Genomic DNA, 20,210 nt, shown 5'->3' on the forward strand with positions numbered 1-20,210 from the left:
AGGTTCCTGTGTACCCTTCACCCAGCCTCCCCCAGTGTTAACATCTTGCCTAAATATAGTAAGTATAATATAAAACTCATGACATTGACACTGGGACAAACCATAGAGTTTATTCACATTCCACCAGTTATACATACTCATTTGTGTGTGTGTGTGTGTGTGTGTGTGTGTGTGTGTGTGTGTACCTCTATGCAACTTTATCCCCTGTATAGCTTCATGTAACCACCATCACTATTGAGAAGTTTAACTGTATCTTCAGGACAAGACCCCTTCTGAGGGCCCATTTTAGAAAGCACTCCGATCGCAGATACACCTCTTCACATTACGCCACCTTCAGACTTAAGGCTGAACAAGAGCATCCTGAGTCATTGTTTTTTTATTTTATTTTATTATTTTTCATTTTATTTATTTTTTAATGTTTATTTTTGAGAGAGTGAGAGACAAAACCTGAGTGGGGGAGGGGCAGAGAGAGAGAGAGGGAGACACAGAATCCAAAGCAGGCTCCAGGCTCCGAGCTGTCAGCACAGAGCCTCACCCGGGGCTCAACCCATGAACGGTGAGATCTCGACCTGAGCCGAAGTCAGACACTTAACTGACTGAGCCACCCAGGCGCCCCCTGAATCCTTGTTTAGAAGGGGTATCTCTGATAATTGCACTTCCCACAGCCCAGAGAAGTTGGCCCCCTCATATTCTATTTTAGAATTTGTTTGCATTTTTTTTTTTTCATTTTTACACATTACCACCCCCAGTCATGGAAGTCTACACCTCACAGCAGGAGCATCTGCAGGTCAGCTTTACATGTCAAAGAATGGTACAAATCCCTGACCAACCAGTGCGACAAGTTGGTGGGGACTGACTCTTCGGCAGGGAGACCAGGTATGGCTTGTCTTCGTGCAGGCTGCCATACGCTGGGTGGCTTAAACAACAAACATGGATTTCTCAGAGTTCTGGAAGCTGGAAGTCTGAGATCAGCGAGCCAGCATGGGCAGGTTCTCTGTGAGCGCCCTCTTCCTGGTTTACAGAGGGTTGCCATCTTGCTCTGCCCTCACCCGGCTAGCTCTCTGGCCTCTTCTTGTAAGGACGCTGATCCTGGCTTAATTATATCCCAAAGGCCCCACTTCCAAATACCATCACTTTGGGATTATGGTTTCAACACATGAACCTGTGGGAGACGCGCTGGGTTCACTGCAGCTCTCTTCAGAACGCCTGTGAACTAGGTGGCACTGTCACATAGCTGAAGACTTCTGAGCCCTGTGTGTTGATCAAAGCAGCCAACCCCATCCATTCCAGGTGAATTCACTTCCTCGCTCATCAGTCAATGGGTGGTGAGTCTCGCGCAGCAGAATCCTGGAACGCATTTCCTCGACTCTGTGCCATACATAAAAGGAGGCCTGAGCGTTCCTCTACACCCTGGCACAGAAGTGTTCAGGTGCACACGAGACATCTGCACCATCAGAACATGACCGTGAGCCTGTGACCTTTCTCCACTAAACGTAAGGGAAGGAAGCGGTGGGCAGTGAGGCTGGGGTGGGGGCGGGGAACTGGGCCCGCTTAGGAGGGGCCTTGGATAGCACATTAAGGAGCTTGGATTTTTATCCTCTGCTCTGGTAAGAGATAAAGGCCGAATGGCTGGGTCACATTACCTAGCTAATCCAATCAGCTGACCTGGACACCTAGAGATAAATTCCGAAGGTGAAATTAAAGTAGAGGTGAATGCAGCTTTGTTGTTTAGTTTCCAAGGAGAGAGTAACAGATGAAAGCAGACGCATTAATTAGCTTTTGTGACTTAAAAAGCTTGTTCAGGGATGTGATTTTTATTTCTCTCGTTTATCCTGAAGGCAACTCGAGCGTTCTGTTATCAATAATGACTAAATGTAATCATAAAAGTCATGCCTCATTACTTTTATGATTAGGAAAACATGTGCCATATTAAAACTTTTAAGGCAGAAGCGGATACTGATTGGAGACTGTGGAGTCAACGTTCCTTACAAACGTGTTGCTGTTTCTGTGTGGGAGTCACTGTCTTTTCTGGCGTTGCTCGCTTGTTAAAAAGGAAAAAAAAAAAAAAAAAAGAACTTCTGGTCTCTAAAACAAAGGGAGAAGTGTTGGCTTCATATTTCTGTTTAAACCACTTATTAAACGTCCCTGACAAAATATAAGGTCTGGCAAAGTGCTCTGTGCCTGCTGCCACTTCTTCCCAGAAAGCTCGAGGCTCTGACCCTTTGGGAGTGATGTTTTTTTGCTCTTCTCTCCCTTACCTTCTCTTTTCCGTATTGGGAGGCTGGCCTAACCAGCGACACGGCCAACCGCACAGTGAGGAAGCTCAGGATAAAAATCTAAAGTCTATAGTCGGGGAAGAAACAAGACGGAGACCAAATCTGCCTACTTAAGTAGTTGAGGGTAGTTTCTTTTTTTTGATTTCATTTGCCTTTTTATCAGGACACTAGTCTTCCCATTAGTTCCTTATTCATCCACTCACGTGTTCATTCACGCATTCATCAAGTGTTTATTGTGCACCTATGTTGTGACGTCCACAGAACTAGAAGCTGGGTAGATAGTGATGGTGAACCAAACAGAACAGACACAATTTCTCCCCTCATGGAACTTAGACTCTAAATTGAGAGAGGGTCAATACACAAGTAAACATATGGTGTCAAATATATGGTGACTACTTGTGGTAGAAGCTTGGAGGCAACAAATGGAGGGACTTCTGCGATGAAGAACAGGGGTGGGAAGGCTGTGCACTCTCTGAGGAGTAACGTGTAAGGAAAGAATGAGCGCGTGTGGATCTGTGGGGAAACTGTCCCAGCAGAGGGAACAGCCTAAGAGTCCAGAGGCGGGAATGATTTCAACAGAGAAGATGGTTGTCTGGAATTGAGAGGAGGTCAGCAGGACTGAGGGGACTGCTAATGTAGGGTCCTAAGCCTTCAAGAAGCTGTAATGGGAAAGCACTTAAAGGTTTTAAACTGGGGGATGGTCAGTTTTGTGTTTCCGGAAGATTACTCTGAGAGATATATTGACTTGTTTCTATGTGCAGCTGTATCTGAAGGGATCCACAAGGATCTGGTCATTCGGGTTACTGATAGGCAGAGAAACTAGGTGGCTGAGGGACAAGGGTGTGAGGCAGTTTTACTGTGGACCTTTTATTAACTTCTGAGTTTGACAGTATCACATATATCCCAAGACCAGGAGCAGGAACAGGAAGGCTACTCCAGATGTCCAGAACAAATTTCAGACACACTTCAAGAAACTCGGTGATCAGACTGTGGGAGTGAAGAAGGGGGAGGCATTAAGATAATCCCTGCAACTAAGTGGATGGTGATGATAAATGATATTGGAGAGAGGTGAAGAGGGACAGTTTGGGGGCACGGACAGTTGCAGAATTTCTATTAGGAGAGGCTTAGGGGTGGTTAGCAAATTGGAAGCAGGGGCTGGAAGAGATTTGTCTGCAACATGCATTTGCATAGCCTTTATATCATCAGGATAGGTTCGATTATCCAGCCGTAACCTAAACAACACACACAACATGCACACACCTCAGAACTAAAAATAGCAAAAAACTCGGTGACTTATATAACAGAGATTTTTTTGTTTTCGTTTTTGCTTTTTTCCTTGCTCAAAGTTTGCTACAGGTCCAAATGACTCTCTGGGCAATTTTCCTGCACGTGATGGCTCAGCATTCCAGGCTGCTTTGATCTTAGGGATCTGTATCTCAACACATGATAACTTTGGGACAAAGAAAGGGGGAAAAAAAAAAAAGAAAAAGAGAAAGAAAAACAGCAAAGAGAAATTGTGCACCTGTTCCTAAATATTTCCACCCACATGCGAGATGTGTAATTTCCCCTCATATTCCGGTGGCCAGAGTAACTGCCATCACCCAGTCTCCCTTCAAAGAGATGGATAAATATAATTCTCCCGAATGTCTAGGAAAGCAAGGAGAGCTAGAAACACACTTATTAGTAAAGCACTAGTGCTGTCACTATGATACTTTACATAAGAATGAAAAACTTCTGGGGCACCTGGGTGGCTCAGTTGGTTGAGCGTCTGACCTCAGCTTAGGTCATGATCTTGCACTCTGTGAGTTCGAGCCCCGTGCTGGGCTCTGTGCTGACAGCTCAGAGCCTGGAGCCTGTTTCGGATTCTGCAACTCCCTCTCTCTCTCTGCCCCTCCCCCGCTCATGCTCTCTCTCTCTCTCTCTCTCTCTCTCTCTCTCTCTGTCAAAAATAAATAAACATTAAAAAATTTAAAAAAAGAATGAAAAAACTTCCAAAGTTTGTATCAAAGAATGGGATACATAAAAAAAGGGGGCTCCTGGCTGGCTTAGTTGGTAGAGCATATGAGTCTTGATCTCGGGGTCATGAGTTTGAGCCCTATTGGGGGTGTAGACATTACTTTAAAAAAAAGGAATGGGGTACAGGTTATGAAGAGAGTTGAAACATGGTCCATCAATGAGCACGTTCCCCCTCCCTCCCTGTCAGTGCTGTGTTTTGTGTGTGTGTGTGTGTGTGTGTGTGTGTGTGTGTGTAGGGATGACTGAAAAATTCCAATATTGGACACATTAAATTCAAGATGCCTCTATCCAAGCGGGTGTCAAATAAGCAGCTAAAAGAAAATGTCAGAGGACAGATCTGGGCTAGGGATGGAATTTGGGGAGATTTTGGGGCGCCTGGGTGGCTCACTCAGTGGGATGTCTGGCTCTTGATTCCTGCTCAGGTCATGATCTCATGGTTCATGAGTTTGAGCCCCGCATCAGCTCTGTGCTAATGGGGCAGAGCCTGCTTGGGATTCTGTCTCCCTCTCTCTCTCTGCCCCTCCCTGCTTGCTCTGTATCTCCCTCTCAAAAGAAACAAAAATAAACAAACGAAAAAGAGTTTGGGAGATTTAAAAAATATCTATGTATATTTGGGTCTGAGAGTGGGAAGTCCAGGACAGGGGTCTAGGCTGGTGTGCTTGGGGAGAAGATGATCTAAGGAGGATGCAGAGGACAATTCAGACAGTTGTGGACAGAACCCTGCCGCCGACCAAAATTAAAGAGGGGTCTGAAAAGGAGACAAGACACAACCGTAGAAGAAGGGAAGAATCAAGAGTGATGTTCTTACACCTAAGGGGAAGAGCTTGAAAGGGTACGTGTCTTTCTTCTGAACTTGTAAGAGCAAACTCCTCCGACCAGGGCGATGGATCCCTGCGCCTTCCGTATCTCCACTCCTGTCTCTCCGTTGATTTAGAGCTGTTAGCACTTAACGTACTCTAGTGGCTTTTCATTGTGTGTTTACATGGTGGACGGGGGCAAGGGATCTTTGTGGGGTCTTGGATTAAGGGCACTACTCCCATTCGTGAGGGCTCTGCCCTCAGACCTTGTCGCCTCCCAAAGGTCCCATCTCCTAACACCGTCACCTTGGGGGTTAGGATTTCAACATGTGAATTTGGGGGGGGGGACGTGAACATTCAGATTATAGCAGCGCCTCACGTCACACTGCCCTGCTGTTTCCTTCGCAGCATTTACAATTCAACACTTGATCTTAGAAAAGGCCAAGCAATGCTATAGCATTTACAATTCTAATTATTAATTAGATGTATAATGTATACTGTGAGTCCCCAGCCCCAACACAAAGCAAGCTACTGGAAGATATAGGAAAGCTTAGCTGGGGGAAGGGATGTGGATTGGCAAGCGTAAGTGGTGGTGATTTCCTTCCAAAGTATCACATTTTCACCAATTGTATGATAGTGTGTTGGTAAGAGAGTTGTCGATATGATGAAAATAACATTTGAGCAAGCAGTCTGAAATTCAGATTGTGAAGCAAGCAGAGGAGTTAGTCAAAGTTTGGCACCTCAAAGTCATGGGCTCACCATCCCCCTTGACATGGCCCCGGGACAGACAACTATGATGTTACAACCTGGGTACCCCCTTGAGACAGGACCTCGTCTATCTATACATCACAGGGCCTAGAATGGTGCCAAACACATAGTAGGTGCTCAATAATTACTGAAGTTGTATTTACACAATCTGACATAAATTATTTTATTTATGCTATATGTATAATTATATAACATATATTATTTCATTATTTATACAATAAATAAACAAAGTTGCAAATACTGTGGATAGCTTAGTTCGATTCAGGCTGAAAACTCCCTGGTGATTTTGACATGAAGTTCACTGGTAATCTCAGAGGGAGCATTTGCAGTCAGGTGTTGGCGAAATGGCCACAGTGCAGGGAAGGAACAGTAAGTGGAACCGGGGAGACTGCTCTTTCTAGAGGCTGGCAGCAAAGGGAAGAAAACAAGACGGTAAACTAGGAGGTGCAAAATGACAAGAGTTTTTGTTTTGTTTTAACAGGTAGAGACTTTAATGGGGCGCCTGGGTGGCTCAGTCGGTTAAGCGTCCGACTTCGGCTCAGGTCATGATCTCGCGGTCCGTGGCTTCGAGCCCCGTGTCAGGCTCTGTGCTGACAGTTCAGAGCCTGGAGCCTGTTTCGGATCCTGTCTCCCTCTCTCTCTGACCCTCCCCATTCATGCTCTGTCTCTCTCTGTCTCAAAAAATAAACGTTAAAAAAAAATTTTTAAAAAGGTAGAGACTTTAACATCTTTTGTATGTGTAGAGAACAGAGCCAGCAAAGAAAGAACTGAGGGGGCTCAGAAACGACAGCTGATGGTGTGTGGACAAGAGGAGATCTGGCATGTATAGAACCAGGAATTCCCTTTCCCCTGGGACAGAAACGAAGGACGGGTTGGGGGCCCGCCAGTGGCCTCTATCATCTTTCCAAACGCAAAGAGCTGAAGCGTGACCTTTCCAAACTGCTCTTTTCAACTTGCCCTCTTCCCCAATTTAATTTGGTTCCACATTTGTTTACAGACCCTCTTCGCTTCTGCCCACTTATGCGTCATCTGTCAACTCCTCCCTGTTCTGGATCCACCTGCAGCCCCGAGGTTTTCCACCGGCCTAGTGTATTACCATGGCCAGTTGTCTGGGATTGTCCTGCTCTTTGATACCCAAATGACAAACTCTTGCATCCCGTGGAACTGTAGGGATTCCAGGCTTTTATCTGCTGTCTCTGAGTACAGGTGAGGATCCTCATGGAGTGCCCTCACATCTCACAAACTCTTAGCACCCTACTTCTGTAGCTCAGTTCCAACTGGGCTAAAAATTCCGAAGATGGACACAAACCTCTCCCTTTTTCCCCAAAATATAACTAAGAAATCTGAAACATTTTATTTGAAGGCTTAGGGATAATAGAAAAGAATGACAAGAAAGTAAAAAAGTGTTGTAACTCAAATGTCCAGGCCATTTTGTTCTTGCTGTACCTTGAGGTCATTTTCTCAGATGTCAGAAAAGCAGATCTCATTGCAAAAGCACTACTGATATTCCTTATCACATAGAAAAATCTGCTAAAACCCCATTTGAACACTTCCGTACTTCCAACCAAGTTGCTGTCCCCATGTCATTTCTGTCATTTCCCTTCTCCGTCCTTGCAGAAGGTCCCTCCCACAGCGCAGTCTCTGGCCTTCCGCAGGGTCCTCCGATCATGTCACCTCAGCAGAACAAGAGCTGGAGGAACAGAGGTCTGCAAAACAAAAGCCCCACTTGTTACCTAAACCTGACCAAGCGTCACTCCACTGTACCTGGAAACAGAATAGGAGGGTTTTTCAAAGTTTCTCTGCTGATCCCCAGCATCAGAATCTCCTGCGGTCAGGGAATCAAACCAAAACGATTTGACTTGTACTGGTTTTAGACAATTGCTTCAGGACATTATTATGAGTCAAACACTTAGTTTGGGGGCCAAACTGCATTTACATCTATATATGTACATCGCCTTATCACCACTACAGTTTTATTGGTCTCCTCACGGGACTTCCGAACTTACGAAATAGTGTTATGTGGGAGATTTTATTTACCTGTGGTTGGTGCCACCTAGTGGACATCATCTCCCAAACAGCTTAGAGTCTAGGATTTTTATCTACCTGGCAAAGGTAGTGATGAAGATGAAGGGGGCTAACACCAAGTTTTGTTTTGTTTTTGTTTTTTGTGTTTTGAATGTAGGGCTCCACATCCGGTGCAGAGCCCAATGCAGGCTTGAACTCACAATCCTGAGATCAAGACCTGAGCTGAGATCAAGAGTCAGACGCTTAACTGAGCCACCCGGGAGGCCCAACACTTGGTAAGTTTTCTATTATTTGTTAGGCATGGTGTTAGAGGTGATGCTCATCTATTTAAATTCATCGGCTCATTTAATCTCCAAAACACAACTAAGAGGAGGGAACAACTATTCCCATTTTGCAAAATACAGAAACTGAGACCAGGAAAACTTGAGAGTTGCCTCTCAGGAAGTAAATGGCAGAGCTACAATTCCCGAGTCCAAGCCCTTAACAACTGAGCCAAACACCAAGTAAATTCTATTAACAAGAGATTTCAGTACAATGTGTGTATATATTGGGAGGTGATGTTGATGGTGTGGGGTAGCACCTAGGAGGTGGCTGAAGACTTAGGTACGTAGTACTTTGTTAGGTACTAACACATTCCAAGGAAGTAGCTCCATTGTCCCTTGAGGCATTAAGAAGGGGCCAAAGAAACGTCCGGCATGGGCCACTGGGCAGACAGGATTCATTCTTCTGGGTCCTAAATTCCTCTGGTGTCCACGATGCAGGCAGACCAAGCCATCATTTTTATTGCCTTTCATCATGAGAGAGAAGCAAATATTCGCAGCAAGTGGGACAACTAAAGTAGGGTGAAGAAGGATGGATAGTCTCCCTCCCCACACATCAAATCAGAAAGCTCAGACACCGACAACCTGGTGTCTTTATTCCTGACAAGGGAAGAGTGTATCACTCTCTAGCATCTCAGTGAGAAGTCCGATGCACTCATGAGGACTTTTTCTGTGAAGCAGACCTTATGGTGCCGTCAGGGCTTTTCTGTGTTAACTCGGAAAAGTTAGGTCATTTCCAGATGTCTTCGTCAGCTGGGGCTGCCATGATAAAACACTATGGCTTACACAGCAGAATTCATTTCCTCACAGTTCTGGACGCTAGAGGTCCTAGAACTGGGTGCAGGTTGGTTGGGTTCCAGTGAGAGCTCTCTTTCCGGCTCACAGAGCCTTTCCTGAGTGCGTGTACCAGGAGAGAAAGAGAGCAAGTTCTCTGCTGTCTCTTCATATAAGGTTACTAATCCCATCACCAGGGCCCTACCCTTAGGACCTCAATCTAATCCTAACTACCCTTCAAAGGCCCCACCTCCATCGCACTGGAGGATAGGAGTTCAGTATGACTTTGGAGAGGGCACAGATATTCAGTCCATAACATTCTGCCACTGGACCACCAAAATCCACATCCTTGTCACATGCAAAATACATTTATTCCATCCCAACAACTCTCAAATCCTGTCTCATTCTGTCAGCTCTGAAGTCTAAAGCCCAGAGTTGCATCCCAATATCATCTAGATCAGGTAGGCGTGAGCCTCTAGATAGGATTCATCCTGAGGTGACATTCCTCTCTGGCTGTGAACACGGGAAACCAGACAAGTCACGCGCTTCCAAAACACAATGGGGGACGGGCAGAGGACAGACATTCCCATTTCCAGAGGGAGAAACAGGAAAGAAGGAAGGGGTGATGGGTCTCAAGCAAGCCCAAAACTTAGCCAGGCAAACTCCATTAGCTCTTAAAGCTGGAGAATAATCGACTTTGGCTCAATGCTCTGCCCGCCCTCCAGGTCCACTGAGGTGGCAGTGTCACCGTATCACTGCCCCCTTCCCCTCCCCCCCCCGCCACGGAGCAGCCCTGCCCACGTGGCTCTCCGTGATGGCACTGTCCATGCAGCACTGCTGAGCGGTCCCGCCCTTTGAAAACGAGGCCTCGCCTGTGGAGCAGCAGCCTTAATGATCTCTGAAATCCCCTGTGCGGTCCTTCTTCCCTGTTCTTGGAAGGACAGCACACACATCCACGGCCAAATGGCTCCATGGTCTCGTGCTGTAAATCCAAGAAGCCCGACAGCCACCCCTCATTCCATCTTGTCTTCTACCTTCCCTTCCGCTCACGCCAGCAGAGCCTCGGCTGGTACAATCCCATCTCTACGTGTGGCTTCGTTGAGATGGCTAAGTCCATAAACTGTTGTACCGATGATCTGTATCTAACGGCTGTTCAGCCGCACCTTTAGTGATCACTTCAAAACCAGTTCTCATTTTACACAACACGGACAGGCTGAGAGCTTCCCAAGTCTTCCTTTTCTGGTTCCCTTTTGCCTAACGACTCCATCTCTCTCATTTTGCACGTCACTAGGAGCAGTCAGGAAGAAGCAAGCTGCTCCTTTCATAGCTGCTTGGGGATCTCCTGAGCTAACTACCCGGTCTCATCACTTGCAAGTTCCACCTTCTACAAAACACCCAACTACAGTGTAGCCAAACTGTCACTTTACAAAGGATTGCCTTTTCTCCTGTAAACATATTCCTCCAATAACACGTTCATTTGTCTGCGACCTCACCAGAACTGCCCTTAGCGTCCATGTGTCTACTGTGCACTTCCAAGTTCTTCTAAAGCTGCCAAAGCCACTTCCGCACGTTTAGGTATCTGTTATAGCAGCACCCACGTCCTGATACCTAAATCTACACTCGTCAGCTGGGGCTGCCGTAACAAAACACGGCAGACTGGCTGGCTTAAACAACAGAAATTTATTTCTTCACTGTTCTGGAAGTCTGAGATCAGCATGCCAGCATGGTCAGGCCCTGGTGAGAGCCCTCTTCCTGGCTTCCCTCTCACTGTGGGCTCACGTCGCCTTTCACTGGTGTATGTGTGTGACGAGGGAAGGAACACACTCTCTGGGGATTCTTCTTGTAAAGATACTGATCCCATCATAAGGGCCCCACTCTCATGACCTCATCTAATCCTGATTACCTCCCAAAGGCTTTACCTCCAAACACCAACACACTGGGGGGTTAGAGCTTCAACATTTGAATCTGGGGTGGGGAATACAAACATTCAGTCCCTAACACCAGATATTATTTTAATTGCTTTTATTGCTTACATTTGTTTTTATTGCAAATGAGTCTGTCTCATTTTTTTTCTAACTTTTCATTATATAATATTTTAAACACCAGAAAAGTTGAAAGAACACAACAGTATATCACTTAGATTCATTAATTACCACATTTGCCATATCTATACGTCTACATGCCTACCTAGCTACATACTTCTTTTCAAATTTTTTTTTTCAACGTTTTTATTTATTTTTGGGAGAGAGACAGAGCATGAACGGGGGAGGGGCAGAGAGAGAGGGAGACACAGAATCAGAAACAGGCTCCAGGCTCCGAGCCATCAGCCCAGAGCCTGACGCGGGGCTCGAACTCATGGACCGCGAGATCGTGACCTGGCTGAAGTCGGACGCTTAACCGACTGCGCCACCCAGGCGCCCCTACATACTTCTTTTCAAAGTAACTTGTGGACATCATGGTATCCTATCCCTGTCAGCATACATCTCCTAACCAAAACATCATTATTACACTTAAGAAAATAATTCCCTTATGTCATCTTTCAGCCAAGTCATATTGAAATTTCCCCAATATCTTTTATACCTGTTCCCCTCTGAATTTGGATCAAATGAAGATTTTTAAAAAATATTTTTTTAAATTTAAATCCCAGTTAGTTAACATATAGTGTAATAATGGCTTCAGGAGTAGAATTAGTGATTCATCACTTACATAGAACACCCAGTGCTCATCACAAGTGTCTTCCTTAATGCCCATCACCTATTTAATCGCTCTACCCACCTCCCCTCTAGCAACCCTCAGTTGGTTCTGTATTAAGAGTTTTATGGTTTGCTTCCCTCTCTGTTTTTGTCTCATTTTTCCTTCTCTTCCCCTTGTTCATCTGTTTTTTTTCTTAAATTCCACATATGATTGAAATCATATGATATGTCTTTCTCTGACTTATTTTGCTTAGTATAATACATTCTAGTTCCACTGGATCAAATGAAGCTTTAAGCATTGCATTTAGTTGGTTCAGCTCTTTAGTCTTATTAATCTGAAAAGCCCTCCTACACATTTCCCCCCAATGACACTGACTTTTTGAAGAGACAATGTGATAATAGCATTGTGACCATGTTAACTCTTTGGGATATACAAAAATATTTGCCAGTGAAATGGGGGAAATGCTGTTACAAAAATACAATGCATACTTAACTGGCCTCAGATTTAATTTAGGCTTCTCACCTGAGTAGAATCTGAAAGCTTATCAGTTGAGATGCCTGGGTGGCTCAGTCAAGTCTCTGACTCTTGGTTTCAGCTCAGCTCATGATCTCATGGTTCATGGATTCGAGCCCTGCTTGGGGCTCTGTGCTGGCAGTGCAGAGCCTGCTTGAGATTGTCTCTCTCCTCCTCTCTCTCTCTGCCCCTCCCCTGCTCGTGCACACACTCTCTCTCCCACTCTAAATAAATAAACAAACATTAAAAAAAAAAGCTTATAAGTTGCAGAAACTGACATATTATTACATGGTGAGAATACTGGAAAACACATAATTCTAGAACTCTGCCTAAATTTACCATAGTTTTAAACCGATGTTCATTGATGGTTCGGCTCATCAAAATGTGGATGAAAATTTTTAAAAATCCAACCTAAAAAAATTCTCAGTGCAGAAAAATATGAAGTTGCCAGAATCACTCAAAATCAGTCTATCCATAAATAACTGTTATTGCTACTAGGTAAACAGCACATGTAGCTATCTATACATCTCTACGGGGAGATAGGTAGCAATGCTTTTATAAAAATAAATGGTACTCTATATTCAATGCAGGGCCTGTGTGACTGTTCCTTGCCTTCTCTATCAGCACAGGGGTTTTGACCCTACCAGGCTGCATATCCCGGGCTCCTATGTTGGCTAACATCTGGCTGGGGTCAATTAATGAAAGACTGTTGGGAGACTAGAGGGCACAAGAAAGAGGGAAGTGAGGGCTCTATTCTTGACAGCGGCTGTGTTTTTTCTAGCTTTCTACGATTCAGGTAACGCTGCTTTCTCCCCTTGTCCCCTCAGCCTACCCTCAGTGGCTTCTGGCTCTTATACTAATCACCGGATTATCTCATTGGTCGTATTTAGCTTCTTAGATTTTCCTTTACCTGTATAATCAATTCCTTGCGCTAAATTCCCTCACTGAAAATACTCGAAGCAGTTTCTGGTTAGATCCTGACTGCTCTATAATAGATGCCATTTTTAATGAAAATATTCTAATTTTAATGAATTTTACTTGAATTTGATGCAACAAAAGAACATGAAGTAGAAAACTTTTTCCTTTAACGTGAAGGGTGTTGTGTTCTAAAAGCTTTTTCTAGGTTAAGAAAGGAAATTCTGAAAAGCTGTCAGAAGTTGGAGTTGTTAGGCTTAATATTTTTAACTACTTTTCAATTTTAGACAGTTAAAGTAGACAATTCATGAAAACTAGTATTCACATGCTTTCTGTGACCTCTTCACAATTTTTCAGTTATGTTTATTTTGCTCAGGTTTATAACATTCGTATTCTATTCTGTAACCATAATTTCCATAGTTGCTTAGTATTGGTGAAGATACATGTTCAAATCATTAATTCCTATTTCACTTGGAATTGGGTTTCACACAGGCAAGTAGGCTTACTTACTTTGTTCACTGTTGATTCCTTTTTTTTAATTAAAGAGTTTACTTTTAAGTCATCTCGACATCCAGTGTGGGGCTCAAATCCCAACCTCAAGATCAAGCGTCACACACTCTGCTGACTGAGCCAGCCAGGTGCCCCACGTTCTCTGATACATTCAAAGCAACTAGAAGAGCGTCTGACCCAAATAAATACTTGCTGAATAAATTATTTACCAAAATTATTCACTTTCTTAGTTTTAAATTTAATTTCCCTCCTAATTGGCCGGACTTCGTGGTTGTATACGTTGATACGTATAAACACACACTTACACATAGTTTGTCACTCAGGAAAAACTCAGGCATGTAGTGCTGTTTGAGTTTCTTCATGTTTGAAGACCTGGGCTGTTGTCTTCTGGCATTAGTGTTCTCTGCTCATTTTATTGAATGAACTCTGAATACGGTCATAATAAGCTGTCACAAATTCTTTACAATCCTACTGGTCAGTGCCCTCCTATCATAATTATTTTATACTGTAAGCTTTTATCTAGTTGTTTGCCACATTTGTGTGCAGAACTTCTAAATGTTTGGTGTTTTGTTTTTGTTTTGACAGGGCCACACTATCTTTGATGATATTCTTTGGTAAGTCAAAAAATATTTCGTAAGTGCCTTCTGCTAAATACTGTGTATTATGTGCAGATATAGATAACCGATGGACCCTATCCTCAAGGAGCCTGTCCCTGGAGGGTAGATAAAATATGCCTGCTGCTATAGTACGAAGCAGAGTGAGGTCTTAGAAGAAACACAGTTCCTGGATGTTTTGAAGAGACGGTAATTACCAAGAGGAATGAAGGAAATGAACACTTAGAGAAGGCCTGTTGTCTGGTAAGTAAAGGCAACATAAAGAGCCTTCATAGATGTTATCTCCTTTGATCTTCAAAACAATTCTGCAAGAAAAATGATCATTATCCCCATTTCGGTGACACCAATATTGAGCTTAAGTAGTTGTCCAGTATCACACAGGGAGAGTTGAGACTTGGACCCAATTCTGCCTGATTCCAAAGCTCATTCACTTTCTCTACTATATATATTACCTGTGGCAAGAATGTCAGAGAAGGCTTGATGAAGAAAGTGGCATACGAGCAAGAACCTTGATGGGTAGGTAGGTTTTAATGTAGGAGTAAGAATTCTAAATCTACGCCCGGCGTTTTCCTCAACTGAGGTATAAGTGGGTGTTAAATCTACTGTCATGAAATTGTTTTTGTTCACGGAGGGGCCCAGTTCTGAGGAGGTAGCTATTACCAGTTACAGGAAAGAAATTCCCAATAGCCTTGTTCTTGAGCTTCCTGGCATTCTTTGGTCTTGGATATCTATCTTCTTCCTCCTCACCCCTCTGCACAGCCACACAAGAATTAAGTCCTCCTGGGGTTAAGATTTATCCTTCCTCTCAGACGTTTCTAGAATAGCATAAATTCTTCAAAACACCATGGGAGCTATAAAGCAGTGGTTTCCAACTTAAATTCCAAGTCATTAGTGCACTTTTAGACATTTTAGTGAGTCATAACCAGCATTTTTTTTTTAAAGGGACAGAAGAGAAAACAAACAGCACAGGGAACTGCATATAGTTACTTATAACGTTTACGTGTGTGATATGCAGGTGAGCTTGTTTATGTACTGTGCTATGATGTAAAGTACATTTCTGATAGCGACAGACTCTTGTTTAAACAGTAACAGGGCCTATTTACAAACCATGTATACCAGGGAAACCTGAAATCCTTTTCTAACTGGGATGGAGTGGCAGCTGGGCTTAGGGTCAGGGAACCCTGAGATGACAGCTTTCTCAAGTCTAGGAAACAGTTATCACAGACTGCTTGCTTAAAAACATGGCACAGCTATCAAGCAGTGTTAATATCCTAAGCATTCTTTCAAGAGTAAGTTGAACAGAAATGTAGAGGACAAAAGGCAATTATCTCTTAGCAGAGGCTCTGGAGGGAGGAGTAGGTCCATCTAGCTCAAAGGTTACCGAGTACAAAATGTGCCTTCTCAGAAGAGAGAGGCTGCAGGACTTCTTTAGATTAAAGTACTCCTCTCTGAATGGGTATATATATTTCCAGAATGACAGTGGAGAAATGCCTTCAATCAGCAATATTTAGTCCTTGTTAAGTCTTTACTTCCTTCTTATTCCCTGAATCTGTCTCTTTCTCAGTTTTTGATGGTGTTTGGAAAGCCAGCTGCCATATTTGATAAGGCTTGCCTGGGGTAATATGGTAATTAGGGTTCAGTTCCAAGAGCCCGTAGGGAGAGGAGGAAGCTGGGACTGTGTGGGGCTAGAATTAAGGTTACTAACCCGATTTAATTAAACTGCTTCCAATATAGAGAAGTCAGAGTCTTAGCTAAACATCAGTTTTGCTTTGTGTGTGTATCAGTATGCTGATAGGTGCAAATCTGCCCTAGGAACTCTATCTTCGAAACCTATCGCCAACCATTTTAATAGGTAATAATAAAATTGTAGCTAACATTTAATATTCATTTAATAATGTGTCAGCTGCTATGCTAAGTATTGTCTCATTTAATCTTTACTATCACCTCAAGAAGCAATGACTCTTGCTAACTACCCCAGTAATAAGAACTACTATTTCGTGACGGCCTATTGTGTGCCAGGGGGTACTAAGTGCTCCAGATAGGTCAAAACATTTAGTTCTCACAACTCGAAAGATAGGTGCTATCATCATCCCCATTCCACAAAGGAAGGAAATCAGCCACAAAGATTAGGTAATCTGCGTGAAGTCTCACAGCTGGGAAATGACGGCTCTGGACTTAGAACCCCCGGCTGTTAACGCTCAAGTTCATCTAGCCAATCACTATATTCTACTGCCTTTCCCGTCTACTTCTGCTGATCCAACTTGTTGATGTATAGTGGACACTATCCTGATCAATTCTTAACAGTCCATTCATACTTACTAGCAATTTGGACATCATAGGAGTCTCTGGCTGGCTACTTGGTCAACTGTTCTCTTTAAGATTTTGTTTTTAAGGAATCTCTATGCCCAGTATGGGTCTCAAACCTACAACTTTGAGATCAAGAGCTGCATGCTCCACCGAGCAAGCCAGCCAGGCGCCCTAGCGAACTGTTCTTCTCTTACAGGCAATAGTATTGATTCACTCCCCTGCCCACCCCGCCCCCCCAAAAAATTTAAGTTCTGATCATTGTTTTCAAATGTATCTTGCTGAACTATGTTGCTTATATGAATGATATACCATGTTAGGTTTTGTTTATGTGCCTTTTTTTTATTAAAAAAAATTAAGTAAACGCCACACCACAGGTGGGACTTGAACTCATGACCCCAAGAACAAGAGTCACACGCTCCACCAACTGAGCCAGCCAGCCTAGGTGTGCTTTCTTAACTGTTACTCTGGAATCATCTCAAGGTTCTGCGTAAGCACACCTAATTTTCTTTTTCAGTACTCTCAAACGAGGACCAACAACACAAGTCAAGCTGATCGCTGTCCTCTACAGAAGTTACAATAATTCTCTATCTGTGCCCTCGCTCTCACCTGTTTCATATGCCTTATTGCTGTCCTACTCTCCAAATCCTCCTCATTCATCAAGGCTCAGCTTAAATCCCTCCAGAGTCTACCTAACTACCCTTGGTCCTACTGCTCATTATTTTCTCTGAATGTATGCAGCACTGCATTCCCTCCAAACACTTAAATTATACGTGTTTTTAATTATTTCTATAAATGCTAGCCAGTGTAGTCGTGTGTTTTTAATTATTTCTATAAATGCTAGCCAGTGTAGTCGTTGTAGGGACCATTATTTAATACAGTTCTTGCCCTTTGCAGTGTTAGGCACAACAGGGTGATATTACTGAAGGAGCATTAAGGAGACATCCTGACCTGGTATTGAGGAGTCTCAGACAAGCTCCTGGGAAACAAGCTCTCTGCTACCCACTGTACTTTTCTCTTAGCATAAACTAAGTGCTATATAAATGACAGGCTATTAAAACATCTTAAAAACATCAGCTTATAAATGATGGGCTGGCAGACAGTTTGTCCGTAAGATGAATATCCGCACCTCAGCGCTTTAGATCACCCATTACTATGATGTTTTGTTTTTATAAACCTTAGGGCAACACCATGCTACAAAGTGAATATGAATGTCGGCTTTTTTTGTTTTCAAATCATGCTAATTTTATTTTTATTTAATGTTCTCCATTTTATAAAAGTTGATTAAGTAACAATCAACATAATGATAGATTATTACATAGAAGGCACATGGAGGGGATACTAATAAGAATGTCGACTTTTAGGGGCGTCTGGGTGGCTCAGTTGAGCCTCTTGGTTTCGGCTCAGGTCACGAACTTGCGGTTTTGTGGGTTCAAGCCCTGCGGTTGGGCTCTCAGCTGGCAGCAGAAAGCCTACTTGGGATTCTCTCTCTCTTCCTCCCCCACTCACACTGTCTCTCTCAAAATAAATAAATAAGTAAACTTAAAAAAAAAAAAAAAGAATGTCAGCTTTTAAAGAAATTGTGACTGGTTATAGCACAGAGATCACCAACAATGGATACCAGAGGGCAGTAATAAAAGTGTAAGTACAGTTTCACTTATCAGTTTATGTGAAGAGATAAATTTGTCACACTGCTACTGCCCTGGTAAAATGAGGCAGCTACAGCTAAGGGGGTAATGAATATAGAACACAGATGCTGCAAGCAATGCATGAAAGCAACACATGTCAAATAATTCGACAGATCTTTACCTAACATTTTATCAACAGGAAATCTAATAAAAGAGTGTCCTGTCAGTAAATTTTCATAACTTCATGCACCATAAGAATGAAGACACAACTTCTGATTTACAGACTAAACTATGTAAAATATACTTTGAAGCCTCTTTTTTGCTCTAATTCTTAAATATGCTTTTTTGCTCTAATTCTTTAAACATGAGCATCAGCAGACACCAATAATATCATTATGAACCTGGATTTGCATTAATCTGAAGTATGGCTGACAGGCTAAATATGAGAGAAAAAAAAAATAAAAAGAGCGCTTCCTAGGTGAAAACTACCTTCTTCTATACCTCAAATAGGTGAGAAATGACCCATCGTATCAGCACTGTATTTAGAGAAGTGGGAAGGTATGGTTAAGCTTCCTTCCTCCAAACCTCCAAAACAAAAAATAAGCCCAGCAATTGAAAGCATCTTGGAAACCACTTACTAATACAGAAATCTACATGTCAACAAAAGCAGGGGTGATTCTGATTCACAATGGTCCTTGGTTGTAATTGTACCTAAAAACTTGTTCATAAAGCTTCAGGTGTAGCGGGGCAGTCTTTTTAAAGACCCCAGTACAACACTCCCCAGATCAGCACAGAGCACTCATAGTGCTGATCTTTATGACTCCAAGCTGTTACTGCCTAACTACAGATACAACGCATCGCTGCACATACTTAATCCAGAATTCGGCACCGTGACAACATCTCTGTCAGAGGGCAATATAGTAATCTCCTATTGATCCAGGAACTCTGGCACCGAAAGCGTGAACAACCCAAGGTACTGATGTCGTCACCAGGGGACGACAGGAATAGAACCCAAATCCCTAGGCTCCCAAGCTCGTGTTTTCCACTAATTGTGCTCCTTTCTACTCATCCGAGAGCATCAAGTGTAGAGGGCTGGAGAAGGGAGTGGACACAAATGAGCCAAGTCGGCGAGGTGGAGACCGCACTGAAGGTCCCCAGGAACCACTCTGTGGCACTTTCCTTTGTTTTGGTTGAGGACGATGAAGGCAGCCGCAGCCACAACCCCCGGGGACCAAGAACTGGAACTAGGTACTGCCTGTTGTGCTCTCTCTTCCTCATTTTAGGCCTTTCCTTTTCAACCTCTCCCTTCCGGCCAGCTCCGCCGCTCCCTCCACCTCACGCCGCGTCCGTCCCGTCCCCCCGGCTCCGCGTCGCACTTTACAGCCGGTGTCCCCCAGGGAAGCGGCAGCTGCGGGGCACTCGCCCGCCACCCGGCCTTAAGCCCAGTCCTTAGGTGGTCGGGGGGGCTCCCAGCGCCACAACCGTTTGCTCTAAAACAAAACAAAACAAAAAACACACAAACGAGTGCTAGCCAAGCATTTTGTGTTTCAACGATCAGAAACTTAATTGGTGGGAACGGGGGTATATACCAAGTTGGCTCTGCGTAGCTGGTCAGGACAAAGCAAAATTTAGACAATACGCAGAGAGCCTTTCTCTTCTCTCGTAGCTCGACCATGCCCTGGGCAACCTCCCACTGGAGGACGCCTTCCGGAGCGCGCGTGTTTACACTTTCCCTACCCCGGGTGCAGGAGACCAGCGCTCGCGCACTCAGGGGGATTCCAAACCGTTACTCCGCCCGCCGGGGTGGGGCCAGCCCAACGGCCGAGCCTGCGCAGTGAGCCTGCCCGGCCCCGGGGCCCCAGCGCACTACAAGTCCCAGAAGGCAGCGCTCCCCGGGGGCGGGCGGCCGCCTTACCTGCCGCGAGCTTATGCCTCCGGCTGCTACCGCTCTCCCCCTCCCCCGTTCCCGTCGGTCGCCTTTCCACAGTTAAAGGCTACTTTCTCGTGAAGCACGAGGGGAAGAGTCTTAGTAACCTCGACCTGGAAGCTCTTCGCG

General features: G+C 44.1%; 1 long non-coding RNA gene across 1 annotated transcript; it reads right to left on the bottom strand.

The window, feature by feature from the left end:
• Window positions 1-7,186: 7,186 nt before the first annotated feature.
• Window positions 7,187-20,208, bottom strand: LOC147583329 (uncharacterized). The gene is made up of 2 exons (XR_015248098.1): window positions 20,070-20,208; window positions 7,187-7,563 (listed from the first exon to the last, which is right to left on the bottom strand). It is a non-coding gene; the product is annotated as an uncharacterized LOC147583329 (long non-coding RNA).
• Between the last annotated feature and the right edge of the window lie 2 nt (window positions 20,209-20,210).

Source organism: Puma concolor, chromosome A2 (assembly GCF_028749965.1).
Source record: "Puma concolor isolate L17-30 chromosome A2, mPumCon1.1.hap2, whole genome shotgun sequence".
Lineage (NCBI taxonomy): Eukaryota > Metazoa > Chordata > Mammalia > Carnivora > Felidae > Puma > Puma concolor.